Below are 18,128 nucleotides of genomic sequence, written 5' to 3'. Positions count from 1 at the left end.
GTGATGTTTATCTGGATAGCTCTGCTGTGATGTTTTATCAGCTCCTAACCACTACATAATTATCTCCAGGGTCTCAGCACTTTTTGCCAGACTAGCACTATTGCTGTGAGTGTAGTGCAAAGCACCTACATAATTTTCTCTTTAAAATACCTTGTCAAGCTATTTAACTTTTACAACTAACCATAAATGTGACAAATCCTTAGTTTTAGTACATTGCTGTTTTGTTATATTGCTATATTTCCCTTATATTAACTGACAGACAATTCACTGTGGCTGAATTCTGCATTAAACTGAGATGAGAACTTGTCCATTGGGCATTGTTATACTTAGTAAAACAGAAGGGAAGAAATATCAGCTCAAAGGTCTGCTGCATACAGATTTTTGGTTAATTGCAGGAAAGTGCTGTCCCCTTGACTGTCTCAGCTCTGCAAATCCTAGAAACGTTTGGAGCTAGAGATCCCATCGATTGAGTAGCACATGGCCCACTTGTTTCAAACAACCATGAAATTGTGTGGAGTGAGATAAGACGTGCTGCGCCAGGTCCCGCTCTGAGTTGCCCTGTCTAGGCCCGTCAGAAGCTTCTCTCTGGCCTACATGGGCTTTGTTCTCTATTCTCTACGTACAGTGCAGGGCTCTCAATTAGTCACCCTGCCTAGCTCTCCCTTCTTCTGTCTGTCACCACACACACACACACACACACACACACACACACACACACACACACACACACACACACACACACACACACACACACACACACACACACATACACACACACACACATACACACACACACACACACACACACACACACACACAAATCCCAAAATTTGGATCCCAAAAGCACAAATAAACAGTGCTGTTTGTGAAGAGAGGGAAATGGCAGGGGCTCGTAAGCAATGTATATGTCGCTGTGACATAGGCAGGACTGTATGTAGGGTGAAGGATGGCCATGTGTTAGCTCGTCCACAGCCAAGCGGCTACGTCTGAGAAATCCACAAGTTGTTATTCATTTTCTCAGTTACAGCACACATGCAATTACTCTCCAGGCTCCCTTCCTTTTTTTGGACGACGTTCATAGCCGCAGTGCACTCGTCACAAAATAAATTAATCTAAAATCAACTCAGTGTGTACCGTTAAATATACCCCATATGATATGTTCAGTTAAAAATAAATTGTATCGTGCAATTAAATGCAGTGGGGTTTAGCCACTAACATTCTGTATCGATTTACTCAGAAAGTTCCTAATGGCAAACAAGGCCTTTAATGCAGAGGCATATGGTTTTTCCTAAAATAACCGGAAGAATTAAAGTGTCTTCTAATTGCATGTTCAGTGAAATATACTATCAGCATTTACAGCTTCTGAATAGTATAGAATGATTGTTTATCTAGTTGTAGTAAAACTTCATGTATCACGCCAAAAAGCATAAAACGACAGGAGGCTGAAGGGTTTACCTTCCTATAGAACCACCACATATGTTTATCTAATTACCTTATATTAGAAAAAAAAAAAAATGTATGATCATACAGGACTGTACATTACACTGTGATGATGAATATGTTTCTGCAAATAGATTTTTATTGCTGGCCTAAACATAGCATCTAAACCCAGCTATAATCATGCCAAAATGCCATAAAGAATGGAACTTTTTTTTTTTTCAAAGATAAAGCAGGAAACAGATGAATTTCTACTTGAGTTTTCTTTGGCCCATTGACAGCAGTGCTCATTTCATGTCTTCACGGATGTAGGGCAATGCTGGGCTGTCAGCAGCACCTGGGCTCAGTGACTTATTTCTGCTCAGTGCATCATCTTAAATGAGGCTGATATTGTGGTTTGGGCCATCAGACCTAAGCCTAACATTTGCATCTCTTTGGATCATTCCACTCCTTGCATAAGGATGTATAATTACAGTGACCTCTGCTGGATTTGGAAAAGTGTGGAGCCACTCAGGGGATGTATGTGAACCATACTTCAGCAGGGCAGTGAACAGCATCAGGCTTGTAACCAGGTTGCAGTGGTTTATGCTTTAGGTCATGTAAACTGGACACATTCAGTGGGGTCACAACAAGCTTGAGCAAATGATGTACTTTGGTGAAGTTAAACCAGTGCTAGCATGTCTGTTGACAGGCTAGTGCTTAGGAGTGGTGGAGAGAGACAGTTACATCCACTGCCTGATCTTCAGGGAGAAGACACTCCTCCTGTAGGTCAGGTAAAAATGTTGTCACTAATGGTGCATTCCATTTGAAAAAATGGAGATTTATTCAAAGTGCTCAGTGTTGCATCACTCTGCGGTGGTCAGCGTCGTGAGTGACACAGCTGCCTTAGTGCAAGGATTTCAGAAAGGCTCACAGAGCACAAAAGATTATCCCCTGTAAAATTCCCTGACACAACTATCAAGCACAAAAGCCGTCTGTAATGTCAGTGTCCATGGTGCATGTGTTGGAAGCTCAGGGCCTGGAATTTGCTTATCTCTGACATCATCTGCCTGTTTCCTGCTAGAGCACTGCACATAGAGGGGACTGATGTTCCCGGATCTCTGGAAACGTCTACAGGCTCCATGGCCAGGCATTCCCCTCCCCACTGCTTATCTCCTCAATCACTGTGTCTGACTTTGGCAGTGCACTTTCCATTACTGAACAGGGCTGCCTCCTTTGTTTAAGCATGCATTGCTTTGTATGCAAGAAGCAGCCCCTATTGTCAAAACACAGCAGGGACTGATTAGAGATTACACACAAATTGTGTCTTTGCATTTGAACATTTAGTAACTCTTCTTCAGGTTTTGGAAGAGCTGATTTTTAGCAATTGTGAATACATGTTCAGAATGGGATGAAATAAACTTTTTTTCTGATTTTGTTCCCCCCGCACATGGTGCACATGTGATCATTCACTAGAACTCCAAACGGTATAAGTTGCAAGATCCATCAATTATAATATAGAGTGTGCTTATGCTTGGCACAGTCCCTTCAGTAAATACATACCGATAGCATGTCTAAACCTATGAATCTCTTCAAGTAAAGAAGGAAAACAAATAATCATTTCTCCATGCCATCCAAATATAGGCTTATACCCATGGTCAAATTACTTCCCTGCTTCGTCAGGGGTCACTCAGAGTTTTCAGCTGAGGGTGGGTTACACAAGTGGTATGATGGTATTTATGATCAAGTTCTATAGGGCATGTCTCTGATTACTTCAAACATTATTCTGTGCTTACAAAAGAGCTTTTGCATCTGCAGGCACTGGAACACAATCAAAGCTCTCTTGTTTCCTCACCTGAACTGATGCATAAGCAAACCCAACGGATGAGCTCTCCTAAAGCATCAGATTCTTCACTCTTTTTGTGTGGAATAGCCAGATCTCTTGGGGCTTGGATTACAACCTGTTCAGAGCAGCGACTCTCTCAACAATTGATTTCATCCCAATTTGATACTGTGCAGTGAGTGCTGACATGGGGCTGCCCTCATTTTTGAGAGCAAAATGGGAGAGTAATGAAAAAAAAGAGGGAAGCTCGTTTGGAGCAGTTGTGAAGCTCAGGCACCGAGGGACATAATTCCGCCATGAGGGATGAAGGCAACAGTCAGCCCACGCGGCGGCAAGAATTGGGAATAGAAACACCGGAGGGATTATTTTAAGACCGAGGTTGAAGAAGGAGTCTTATTGCTTTTTCTCCCTTTTCATCCCCCTTGCAAGATACAAAAGCACATATGATAGATTTATAGAAATATATAGATGTGTTTTCTCTTGGTGACATATCCTCCTGTGTTAATTTTAGTTGCTACTGCTTTCCCTTCAGGACAAAAGAGGAAAAGAACGAGAGTTATGTAAACCGCAGCAGTGAAATCACTAAATTAGGCTTGGTCATGAAACATTTGCAGACACCTCACAGAGCTAATTCTTTGTATAAGTAATGAACAATATCTTGTTTCAAGCTGCTACTCCCTCATGCTCTCTGAGATCAGTTTATTTTTCAGTTAAAGCACTAATGGAGTATATGAGTGAAAACTGCTGTGTGCTGGTATCCATAAATCTCTTCATTACAGCATTTGAATTCTCTTGTGTGAAAAGTTAAGGCTGAGAAATGCTGTAAACAAGCACACCATTTTTTGTTTCACATATTAAAATAGGTGGACCTTATTGGACTTTTTACACTAAATTCAAATCTGTCCTTCGAGTATATTTAAGTGACAGAGCAATTATACGTTACATTTACTTTGTCATAAACATAGTCTGTTACTACATTTAAAATATGTTCACACTTACTTCTAAAATGTACATTGTGTGCTTTTTATCTATATTTGGCCTCAGTAACATCCCTCTTAAGTGTCCAGCAGTATGCCAGCATAGAGGGGCTCCACTTTCCTTGGTACTGCATTTCTATATTATACATAATGACATTTGAGTATACAGGAACGTATGAACACACACACACACACACACACACACACACTATGTATAATATATATATATATATATATATATATATATATATATATATATATATATATATATATATATATAGGTAAAATATATTTGAATTCAGCATGCAAAAATAGATAATCAACAGTTTTTTGTTATGATTTCTTATTATTTTGCATAATGCAAAATCATTGTTGACCAGTGTTATATGAAAATAACTATCATCCAAAAAGTAAATAAATGAAAGAATTTAAGTTTTTTTGCTTGTTTTTGTAACGATATAATCTACATGACCACCAAAAGCATTAAACTACCTAGTAAAATGGCAGGGGGCATAAATAAAACACATAGCCTCTGCTAGTTATTAATATAGTGCAGAAATGCAGTGTAGCAGTGTAGAAAGAGTTCATTATTCAGCTGTGAGCTTAAGCTGTGCTTTATCCACCATCATAGGGATGTACATCTGCTGCAGGGCAAAGAAAGCATTACCGTTCACATGTTAAGGTCACAGAAAGGTTAATGAACAGAAGATGCATGCAGCCAACAGACTCTTTATGCTTCAAACTCCTGGGAGATGAAAGAAAAAAAGAAAACAAGAGAAAAGAGACAGTTATAGGGCCTGAATGGAATATGAAGAGAAACCAATGCAGACCACAACTCACAACTTCATCAAAGTCCAACACAAGCCTAAACAGGAATTTGAGCCGCCTTGGCTTTTTGAAATTATACAGAAAATAGAAATGATTCCTGATTTGGGGGTGGGGTGGGGGGGTGGGGGGAGAAATGGGGAATCAGACTTCCTCCTGCCATGTCAGTGTTTCATCAAATATCTCATGGCTGGGTTTGGAGGTTTCAGTTTCAATGGCAAAGTGGAAAAATGCAATAACAGCACAGATTTACAATGTGCTGCTGCGATAGCCAATCTGAATGCTCCAAGTGAAAGAAAAATTTGAGATGACTTTTTTTTTCTTCCAATCTTCAGTGTATTGTGTGCAGACAGGTGATCTGCTCGTCAGTATTCCCTTCCAGAAGCACAATACTGAAAATGAGATGAAGCCCTCAGAAAATATGATGTCATGCTCACGCAGACAAATGCATGATTCTGGACCTGCTCTGAACATTCATCCAGATTATTTATATATATGAGTATTTCCACAGTGTGTGAACACCACTATTCAAAAGAATAGATAGCATCACAGCAGGATGCTCAAACTATGGCCAATTTTTGCTTGGAAAATGCAACTTGCTAAACCCAATGACCTCTACTCTTACACTGACATATACTTCATACTTATACAGTCAGTGCAAGGTTTGCAAAGATTTCCTTCTTGGTTCACAACTTAGATTACAGTTTGGTCCTCTAGCATTTTTAGGCACCCCTATATGAAATTAAGAAAGAGAAAGAAATATGCATGTTGCAAACAGTAATGACTCTCAGGATCAGTCCTGCTGTCACTTATTAGTGACTGCATTAGAGTTATAAATCACAGGTCATCTGCCAACCTTACACATACATATTTAAGCTGGTTTTGGTTTGCTAATCAGAGTAAATGTGGTGAATAAGAAAATATATCAACATGTGTGCACTGGTGCTTTCTATCGTCTACCAGCATTTGTCCTCAGATTCCACGTTTATGCTGTAAAAGCGCTGGCATTTTTATGTACGTACTGGAGAATGTCATGGGAAATTCCTTGGCAAAGCTCTGTTATAAACATATTTACTTTTAGAAAAGTTTTGCTGTGCTTGGTGCTTTTTCAGAATGGGCTTTAGGTACAACAAATTAAAGATCCTATGTGAGGTTTGTCTGGTTAACCTCTGATTAATTGCTCAAGCTTAAGCTCGGTCAGCTGCGGTGAGAGCATGCTACTGTAATTTTGTAGCAGCTGTCTTTAGCATGACCAGCATGATACACAATCCAATCGGCCTTCCCACTGCATACCAGGGTCCTTGAAATAGTTGCTCTGTCCCAACCATCAATACAGAGCGCCGGGACTGTTAATATGTCTGTATGAATTGGAAATCTATCTCAAACGGCATTAAGCTGTCTGAAGAGCAGCATAAATGAACTTTGCCTTAACTTGTACATATTTGCTCTTGATGGGTTCGAGCAGCATGTGGACTCAGCCCATGGATAATGCCACAGTTTTGCAGGAGGTCAGGTCACCAGCACAGTACAGAGTCAAAAACCATTAAAACAAATGCCTCTGGAGACTCAGTCACAGCCATTTTCATACTTTCTCAAATGATTTCACCAGATGGCTTTAATCACTCATCTGGTCCTCCACCTCAGTTTCCTCCACAGTAGCCTGTTTTCCATATGATTTAATTGAAATTGATCAGCCATACCCACCCTTAACCGTACACTGTGTGGTGCCAGCTCAGGCTGGGAGCAGCCTCTGGGCACGAAGCAGGATAGAGCTATGGCAGCCCTTGAGGAAGGCCAGACTCTGACCCACTCAGAACAAACTTAGCACAGCTCAGACTCACAACGTGGCAATTCCTTCCCCAGCTTAGGTAAGCGTTTGTCAGGTGCCTCGGTGTATACATTTTTTTTGAAACTCATGAATGGATCAGCCTGTCGAGATTTATACGAGAATCATATCCTGCGCAGATATAGATGGGCGAGGGGGGCAAAAAAGAAAAGAAGAAATGGGAACAGGTTTTTGTTTTTAGGCATGAGACTGCTTATAGAGGTCTATGATCTGATTACCTTCTCAGGCAAAATTAAGGCAGAGGTTTCAAAAGAGTGGATAACTGCTTGAAAAGCTTCATTGCAATCTCATTATTTGGCTTCATAGGAGGACTGACATGCTTTCTCCTCCAAAATGTGACACCTAAATGGTGTTCAGGAGAGTGATGAAAGAACTGATTTCACACTTGTGCTACACGGTCCACACCAACTTTATTGCACTGTAAACCGCTGTCCATGCAGATGGTCCTGCTGCCACTTAAAACCAATCTGCATATGTTATGTGCTGATTAAGATGTGGAAAGGACAGGTCTTTTGAGGGAATTCATTGGGTATTCCCTGCAGAGTATTCCACCCTCGGGTTGACTAAAAGAGGCAAATTAGTCCGTGTGACACTGGAAAGAGACTGACTGTTCAAGAAGGCGGTGGCAGGCTAAGATGGCTGAACTTTCGAACCTGCTGCTTCTCCGTTTTCGCTGTTCCTGGATGTGAATTCAGTGTGCTTTTGTGTACTTATAGAAGCTTGAATCTGTGTGGCTGGACTTTCTCTGAACTTTTCTCATTAGCCTCAACAGCCCCCACCAGACTCTCACTCCTCCAAACTTCTCAGGCCTTCCTTGCAAGAACGTAGATGACAAAACACCATCCTGCACCCCAAACTGCCAGCAAACAAAGAGGCATGCACAAACATTTCCATGCCTCTATACTCACATTTTCACCTCACTGAGGGAGGAATTGATGTAACACATCTTTTCACATAAATACATGCATATTCACATGAATGCACCCACGCGCACACACACACACACACACACACACACACACACACACACACACACACACACACACACACACACACAGAGACTTCAGGGGGGAAAAGCCTGTTATTATTACCTTAATCATTTCAGTTATTTATTTTTCCCAGTTACCTCCTGATAAGACACACTCCCGGCTTTTGCAGCATAATTCTGAATGTGAACTTTTAAAGGATTTGGATTTCACATTGTGTCTGAACACCTGGATCCAATTATTTAACCTTAGAATCCAGCATCCAGCAGTAGTTGTTTGGGCTGGGAAGGAGCCCATTGGCTGAATGGAAGGACTGAACTTGTCTTTTAGGTGCTTGGCAAAAGATTCCACCTACTGCTATCAGCCTGAATCACATTCCAGGGATGAAACTGATTCTGAATCCCATAACCATATCAGCTGGCTTCAGATATTCTGGCATTCACAAGGATAGCTCAATTAAACTTTCAGGACTTATGCACATTTATTAAACTGTCAGTCAGTCTGTATCTTTGTGAGCTTACATTCTACATCTCGAAATTATGACATTTACCTATTCCATGGCCTTAGGACAGACAATATTATTTGGGATGAAAAGGCATTGCTTATTATATCTCATATAAAAGTTCTGTGCAAGGAGATACATGTACATACGCAAGTACTCAATGCATGTAAGAAGCCATTCCTAGATTGAAAGCAATTTGTAAGATGAACTTTTGCTTCAAATTTTCACCAGGGATACGATGTAGCAGGATGCCTGGAACAAGAGTTAAATTCACAAAGTTCTCCAGTTCTTATCTTGATTTATCTGTAGGTCAGTAGGTCTAATCTTACCTCTTCTGCACACTCTGAACTTACGTACATAATTACATTCAGCTGCAGTAAGATTCCACTGAATTTCAGCAACTCCAGAAAAAAACAGTGTTTGGATGAATATATTACTGGTGGAACAGGCAAAGGAAGAAACCCAAGGGAGTGGAGAGATGTGTGAATGGTTTCATTCAGGTTTCATTTTATGCTTGTGTCAATTTTTATTATTTTTCACAATGCAGGAAAGTAAAAAGCAACTACAAAGTGTTTTGTCCTGTTCCAAAAATTCTACCTGGACTAAACCATTACATTTGCATGCCTTCTGCTTTGCAAAGTCCTTCAAACTGATCATTTAAAACAATACTCGCTAGAAAAGTTTTCTTGCACACATTTGTCTGGATCATCTATTCTGGGAGTCGGTCAGGGTGAACTCATTCTAAATTCAGCTGTTTTAAAACAATGAAAGCACAATAAAAACAAGGCATAAAAACAAGGCATGGACATTGATGGCTGTCTGCCAGCATAGCTGCTGACTTGGTCATGTATGCTTCTGCTTGGACCCCTTATCCACACTGCAGCCCTGCAGATGACTGGTCCCCAGTCAGTCTGACTGACGTCATTCTGTGTTGACACTCTGTTGAGCGGGACATCGGGACTGATTTGGGAAGCTCCAGCTCTGCAGATTGAGCAGTTTTCTAGGGAAATGACGTTGACATAATGACGTTGACCACACCGGACTCCCGCGTGGCAGTGAATGATTGGCATTCCCCAGCGATGGAACGGGACAGCTGGAGGCACTGGAGGAAGCAGGAATCACACTCTCCGTGAAGCCATCTGGAAAAGAGAAGGGAAGCCAAGGCTGAAGGAAAGCTGCAGCAAAGTGCTTTTCCTGCTGGGCCACTGTGCAGTGATTTGTATTGCGCTGTTTGTGGAAGGACCTGCTCTTTCTCTTGGAGGTAACTCTGACCTGCTTCACTTCCTGCCTCCTGTTCCAGGCATTTACAAGAGCCAGTGGTGAGACTTTCGGATCCCCTGGTGCAGTGCAACACTTTTCCACGTTTTAGCCTTGCACTGAAGGCCCCCATGGGAAGACATGCCTGTGTAGAGGCGTCTCTCATATACTGCTCCTCTCAGCGCTGGCCCCTCGAACCTTTGTCACATAAACATTCAGGAGCTGCTTTGCACTATTTCCTCTGTACACAGCTGCCAGTCCAAATGCGAATGTCAGCAACTCTTTAGCCATTTCCACACTCACTTGTACAGTGTTTGATTAACTCTTTCACTGATGGGACGTGTCAAAACTGTCATTTTTACAGTGATTATAAACTTATCCTTATGTTTAATGGATGATGCAAAGGCAAAAAAACAAAGTGCCGGCTAGCAGCTACATTTGGCAGGACAGTGTAACTTAATCACATCTTGTAAACTACCTCCTCACCTCGTCTCTCACTGCCAACCCTCTTCCAGGGACAGAACCACATGAAGTTAGCATGAGTTAGTTTTTTTTTTTTTCCTAGGTGACAACGTCTGTCTTCTTAAAAATCAACTACTGGCATTAGTGCGCCTGAAAGCTTGAAGTAGGGTAAGAAAGCAATTGAGATGATAGAGAAAAGAGGTGGTGAGAGATTCAGTTATAATAAATGCTGCTGAAAGAATTGAAAAATGACTCTGAATAATAACGAACAACTCTGGAACAGTGGCTTTAAAGGAAAGTGAGCATTAGTGACACAGAGCTGCAGAGCTAGCCTTAGACCTGAGGTCTGATGGGTGCTGTGTCCTGGCAATGGATCTGTGCTCCATGCTGATCTCAGATCTGTGCTCACACCCGTGTGTTCTGCTCTGGCAGTAAGCGGCTTTGTAGGCCTGATCTAGGGTCTGTGCTTGCCTGATAATGACCTGTTTTGAAAAGAAGGAGCCAAAGCAGAGGGCTCTCATCATGCAAGGGTTACATGGCGAGTGATGGGGGCCAGGCAGTATGGGTTTGAAATGTGTGAAAATTGAGTCCTGATAACAGGTTTTGGGACTACTTCCATGGCAGGCTGTTTGTTTTTTAAAACATGGTTGCCAAGCAATGACCCATGCAGCTCTAAACTCAGGGGTGCTGGTGTGGTGGTCATATTTTTTCTTGCTTGAGATTCCGAGAAGAACACTTGATGTATTAGACATGCAGATATAGGTTTATTTGTGGTGATAAAATTAAGCTATGTCCTAGATTGTGTTAGGTTTTTTTTAATCATATTTGTATAATACATGCTGAACAGGAATGCAGGAAAAGCAAACCTTTTTTATTCTCATTTTCCTTTTTTTATTCATTTAAATTTATTATTACTTACTTTGTATTTTCATATTTCAATACTCAGTCATTAACCATTCCTTTAGATGAGTTGTTCATTGCTTAAACCACTTTTTATGCTGACATGCACGTGTTTATTTCTTTGCATGGGACTCCTGGTTCCATTAAAAGTGCTGTCTCACTAGCTAACCTGTCCCCACCCCCACCCCCCAGGGGCCAGTGATTCATCTGTCACCATGACAACCGCTGAGTGTATGTTATTTGTGTTGTGTAGAGCAGTGCTATACATCCTTATGGTGGCAGGTCTGCGGGGTAGTGGCCATCTGTCAAAATGTGTGCTGGATCTACTGAGACCTGTGGCCGTAAGCTGCTTTCTTCATCACCTTCCATGCCATCACTCTTCCAGGGAGCGAACCACATGGGTTTAACATGAGTTAGTAGCTTTGTCAAAATAGATTAAAAAAAAAAATCGCTCCTCATCTACCACTAAACTTTTCTTCTGTACATTTTTTTGGTGATTTGTCATACATTTTCATATTAAAATAACTGACAATGAAAAACAAACTAACATATATATATATATATATATATATATATATATATATATATATATATTATAACTCAGCCTGCCTCTGTAATACATTAAAACTGCATACCTGATATAGTGCATTTCTAGTAATTTCTCCTGTTTTAAATCATGATAGAGTGCCATCTTCTTTCAGGCACTGGGTAAGGTTACAAGAAAAAAAAGCATTTTCATTTCACCTTAAAAAAGTCCTGTGTTTCAGAATCCTCTCTGTGAGGAGTCTAAAAGGGCCTCCAGGCCTAAGAACTGACCCCGTTCTTCTTTCAGGCTTCAGGGCTGTCTGATGTATACCCTTCATCTTTCCTCAGCCCTTCACAAAGGAGCAATCTGACCCAGCCAGCTGCACGAAAGTGTGTCACAACCAGTCCTGAACCATTGCCAAGAGCTTGCTCTGTCATCTCGGACGTCAGGTCCTCCAAAATAACATAACAAGACAATAATCAGAAGATGAGTCGCATCTAAAAGTGCCCTGTGTTCCTTTAAGGTTGTACACAATTGCTAATGTATGACCACATGTTGTGGTTTTCCTCCCACATTCCAAAGTGTGTGTGTTAGGTTAATTGGCATCTCTAAATTGGCGCAGAGCGAATGAGTGCGTGTGTGCTCTGTAATGGACTGGCGCTGCCTAGCATCGGTTGCCGCCTCGCACCCTGTGCTGCAGGGATAGGCTCCAGCCACCTGCAAGCCTGAAGTGGCTCAAGCAGTTCAAAGGTGAATGAATAACTAGCAGCATATTACATTACTCATTTATTTGCTAGAACATAATGATATATTAGAACATAATAATGAACAATAATAGGTATATGAGAAATGGTTTAAGAATCACCTGTTAGACATTCATATATGTATGGAGGGTTTAATATCAAATCTATATACTAATTTTATGTTACACCATTTAGAAATAAGGAATGTATATTGTTTCATCAGTGCTTACTGGTGACATGCTACCATAGTCCTTTCCATACTGTAATACTCTTTAGTGAAATAATTATAAATGTGTATATATATCCATTCAGAAATATGTAGGAATAGAATTTCATAGGGGTTACATATTTGTTTCATGTCATTCTATTGACAAGGAGTGTGTTTTGAATAGTACTGCATGTACAGGCCAAAGTATATATTTATTTTTTGCAATATTTTGATTCATTACTTGCCTCATTAACTGGGACAGCTCATTTTATGCAGTCCAGCTGACAACAGATCAATATAATAGGTAATTCCCAGAATCAAGCTGTTTGCAGCTGTGATTAAACTATTTCACATAAATAATGAAAAAATATATTCTAGTGGGAATACTTTAAATGATAATCATTTACATGGATTTGTGGGAAATTCTGTCTGCTTTAAGAAAATAATCATCTTCCTATATTTCTGCTTTGAGGGACTGTATGTTTCTATATCACACTGCCAGCACAGTCATACAGACAATAGAAATAATTATACAATTTGTGAAATAAGTACACTTTGTAAGTCATGGTTGTGAACATTATCACAAATTCAGATTAACCGTATGCTATGATATGATCACAGTTTCCCCAAACTGCATGCACGAATTTGAAAGGAAGCTGAATTAGCCAACTGAATGTCCTGTTCGGATGACTGCTTCCTGTTACCACAGCAACCAGTAAGCAAAATCATCTCTGATTTCATAGATACATTATATTGCTCTGTTACCCAACACAGAGAGCCATGTGACGTCATTGTGCAGATGGAAAAACATACTTTGACAACTATGACATTGAACTGCAGGGAGGTCAAAGTGCTGTCTTGGGGTACCATAATAACACAAGGCTTAGCATTTTCCCTGCTCTGACACAGCTGACCTGTGTGATGCACGACTCAATTAGTCAGTGAACTGAATCATGTAATATAATTGTTAAGTGCTGTGACCCATGGTAAAATTATACCATGATGACTGCTTAAAACTGTACAATAACCACTGGTTGAAAGTTCGATGTACTGTGGAAATAAGGCACATAAAACTTTCTGTCCAAATACTTTTTCTCGAATCAGCCCTACCAAGTTGCAACCCACACTGTCTATTCAGAAATCTGACACCAATTTTAACACCAACAACCCATGTTTAAGCCACATTTCCAATGAGAGTTCAACACGTGTCAGAGCCATTTTGCACAAGGAAACCAGTCAGACAATGTATCCCATTTTAAATGGCAGTTCATCATAAACATCATTTAAAGTAGATGTAGTGGTCGCTGCGTCCCAAGGCTAAAGGTTCTTTGCTATGTCAACAAAAGAGGATATGAGCCTTGTTCACTCCTCATTCAGCATAGAGCTGACAGGCTGTTTTTCTGGTAATGGCAGAAAATTTGTTTTCAAATATTGCTGTAATTATTTGTGTTATTAAAATATCTATTGTTAATCAAACTAAGTAGGCTGCCTACATATGTAATAACCAATGACTGTTCATGCTGACAGGCAAATAATATTAGCCATACACCTATTTAATAGCTCAACCTGGTGAACCTTTTTAACGCCAGCCACCTGGGATGAATCATGTCTGATAGCACAATGCAAATAGAGTATGAATGTTAAAGGGGAATTTACAGACACATTTCAGGTACTTGACAGAACTGACTGATTTCAGTGCAAAATTAAAAGCTGGAAGGAAGTTATTTTCTCTCTTTATTTAGATTGTGTAGTTTAATAATAACCACAAATCTGAAAAGTATTATTTCTAGTGTTTTTTTCCTGGGTCATCCACTAGTCCCTGCAGAGAAGATAACAATGTGAGCTATTTCTTATCTATTTGTCCATCATTACACATCTGACAAACCCAGCAGATACTGCATTAAATTATAGACAGTAACACTTTGTTACTGACTTGGGAGCACTATGCCTGCTCGGTATGACAGTTATGTTCTGTCCCATAAACTCCTTAGTGTACTCCTGGGTAGCTGTTCAACACCCAGAGGCGTAGTTTGCCCAACCCAAAACAGCAGCTCTCCTTTCTGAAATCCATAGCTGGAGCCTGAACTTTCTTTATGTACATTCCTAAGGAGAAAACCTGGGAGGCTGCAAATGTTAAGCTGAAGCCAAGGAGTTTGCCTTTGGAATAATTTACAAAACTGTGAACAAACTGTCAAAGTAAATGGTAGCAGTTGGTATGATCAATTGCCAAATAAGCTCCCATGCTCAAGGAGTGATCAGTGTAATGTGATATGATATTATATATGATATGATATGATATAAAATAAATATATGACTTTTATTGCAAGGGTGAGATAAATGAAACAAATGAAAAGCACATTGGAAACACTGAGTGGATTGAGAGCATTGAGTCCTGTTTGGGACAGGGGATGCCTGCACAGCGTGTGCTCTGCACTGGGTTAGGATGACCTGGTCCTTGCTTGGTGGTCCTGAGCTGCTGGATGCTCCTTGCAAAGGGGCCTTTTTCTGTCTGCTGGCCTACAGAGGGGAAAAGCCGAGGCAAGAGAGAGAGAGAGAGAGAGAGAGAGAGAGAGAGAGAGGGAGAGAGAGAGAGAGAGAGAGAGAGAGAGAGAGAGAGAAATGAAAAAGGGATCTAAGGCCTCTGACCATTTGTACGCCCATCCAGTTCTTTTTTAAATTTGCAACAGCTGTAATGATGTCAGTAAGCAGTGAGTAGAATATTCCAGCTCCAGCGCAAAGCTTGTGTATAAATCTGTGTACTCAGGTGCGGTGTGTGTGAAGTCAGAACACTGCAGCAGCCAAGCAGGGGTCCGAGGGGATCCTTGTCCCAGAGCCAATCCCACTTTGGCACCGGCCTCTTCCCATGAACCCAAGCCCTAGAAACAAAGTGGGGGAATAAATTATCTTTCTCTGAACTAGTAGAGCTTCACATTTTTTCACTTGCATTACAAATCCATTTAGTAAAGGATGTTGACAGGGCACAGGGGCAGTGTCTCCGAACATGGGCATGTTCTGTTTCAGTTCTGCAGTGTGTTTGTTAAAGAAGGGAGAAAATACGAACCTTGGGAAAAGAAGGTTTGAATAGCAGCTGGAGATTCAGGTTCTAGGTTCACAAATGAATTTGATATGCATTGGCCTATTGATATTCTAGAAAAGGGATTTTGTTTGGCATGGCACTGTATAGTAGACAGGATGTTGTAAAGAACGGCAGGGTATTTGTTGATAGAATCTTGTGAGTGTAGTTTTAACTGTTTAGCACAAGATGTTCTGAAGGGGCATCGATAGTTCAATAGAATACTGAACAACAAGGATATCAGAATTTAGCTATAATAAATGCAATCACTGATATACAATGAAAGAAATGCCTTTCATTGATTGCCTAATGCTGGTCACAAACACATTTTGTGAAACGATATCAACTGTCTGCATAGCCAGGTTATTTAATCCTACTGTGCATACAAGGCTGTTTGCACTTATGCTAAAATGGAAAAAAAAAAAAAAACCCACCTTATCACATTGTTAAAAAGCATTACTGTGCATACTTATAAACTATGTTTATTGAGTCTGATAAGAACATTGAAGTTTTAATCACATTTCATGAATAGGTGGCTAAGTCCTTCCATGCGTAGCTTTTAAACCGCATGTCAGTCATTGTGATAAATATTGGCATATGAGCTCCTAAGCTGCCCTGCAGAGTCCAACATGTTTTCAGTTTGGCAATCTGATCCAAATTTAACATTCTGTGAATTGTATGCTTTCATTTATTTGGTATACAAAGCTAGGGGTGGATCTAGACTTGATATTTAACTGAGGCTAAAACTTGATTACATGAAAGCATAGATTACATTGAAATGTATTTACTTAACTTCATGTGGTCATTACTGAGGTTTGCTGGCCAGGTGTCTCCTGGATGAATGGAAAACTGATCACAGGAAGCCTAAAGCTCAAACTAAATCAAGCCAAGCTTCCAGTGTAGAATACAAACATTTCTCTGTATACAGAGAAAGCTAATGGAAGGCTCATGAAGTGACTCAGCTTAGTCAAGGACTTTCACTCTGGGCTTCTCTCTCTCATTTCTACATCTGGGTTATTGTGAAAACACTGCTTATGTCTCTTTCAGTAGAATTTCTGAATAACACCAGAATGTTGAAATTCAGCAGCATTCCTCATGGCACTTAATCTTTTCCACACTGGGTAGGAAAGAAGTAGAAAGTGCAGTCTTTACAACACAAATTTCCTTCAGTTTATTAGCTGGGAGGTCAAGATGAAAAATGAAAGGTATTACAGCATCATTGCACTCAGGCGTAAAATACATGATGAATCCAGAGGTTTGTGCTGTAAAGATTCCATTTTCAATACCTCTCCTGCACAGTGTGAATAAGGCTAAGTGCCATCAGGATTTGTGCTGAACTGCAACATTCTGCTGCGTGCGCCATGGAGCTAACCCACCTAGACCGCACTATGCAATATTAATGTGATCCGAAATCTTCTAAGAGCCTTACCATGACATCATCCTTTTCAGTTCATGTGTCCCAAATTTCTTAGGAAAACTTGTTTTGTCCCATCGGCTACATTTAAACTACTCTACAGTGACTACTGAGGTGAACCTCTTAATGTTTATTTAATGGCCAAAACCATTTAGACTGTCAGATGTTTGCCTCTGATAATACTCAGCAGAGTCAAGTCCCCCGGAAAGGCATGAGAGTGGTGTGGCCTGTTTGTGGTTACTCACACTGTCCACCCTGTGAGGCACATGCAGAGGGCGTTCTCCCCAACAGGATGTCTGTCCTGCAGCAGCAGATGCCCTCTGACCTGGACAAGGCTTAACCAGGGTGAGCCACTCATAGCATGGGAGTTGAGTGTTACCGCCCCTCCAGTGAAAAAAGAAGCACCGTCTTACTGATCCGGCCTTTCCACCCGTACCCGTTCAACCAGTGCCACTGCTTGGGGAGAACAAAGCAGCTGTGCCCATTCAGGACCCAGGGGTTTGGCCTGCATCACTCTCACACCGGGGGGGAGGGGGGCAAACACCAGCACTTGACCTGGGCCAGCAAAATGGCCTTCAAAGCAGATCTCCTGATGCCTGGCATTGATACAGCCCAGCAAAGGCAACATTATGCAGATTATCTCTCTTCCAGGGCAACTACAAAGGAAAGACTGTTGCAACAGCCAGAGAGAGAGCCCATTAAAATGACAAGCACACAACCTTTTCCCTCCCATTCTCTTTTTTTTTTGTCCTGAAACACTTGCTTTGATGGAAATAAAAACAAAGAAAACGAAGTGCAGGATTGAAGCGTCTGTCTTCTAATCTCATGAAAATGCATGTGGTAACATGTATTAGCATAGTGTATCGAATCAAAGCAGAGGAATACATGCTCTTTCATAGCCAGGCAAACATACAGCTTTCAGCAACCTGAGGGCATTTCATATTTCTAGGGTGATCTTGTAACCATGATTCGGTTCTGATCTGATGGGGATTTGGTGAAACTATTTATACAAGACCTGATTTACACCCAAAATATTCATCATTAAATCAGCTGGGTCTGGACTGCAATAACACAAACAGGCACTGGCCTGTAAACTTTATTTTCTTTGGGCAGGCTGTCATAACATTGTCAAGAGTGAGCTTTTCTCTTT

Source organism: Electrophorus electricus, chromosome 2 (assembly GCF_013358815.1).
Source record: "Electrophorus electricus isolate fEleEle1 chromosome 2, fEleEle1.pri, whole genome shotgun sequence".
NCBI classification, from domain to species: Eukaryota; Metazoa; Chordata; class Actinopteri; order Gymnotiformes; family Gymnotidae; genus Electrophorus; species Electrophorus electricus.
This window is presented reverse-complemented; position numbering follows the sequence as displayed.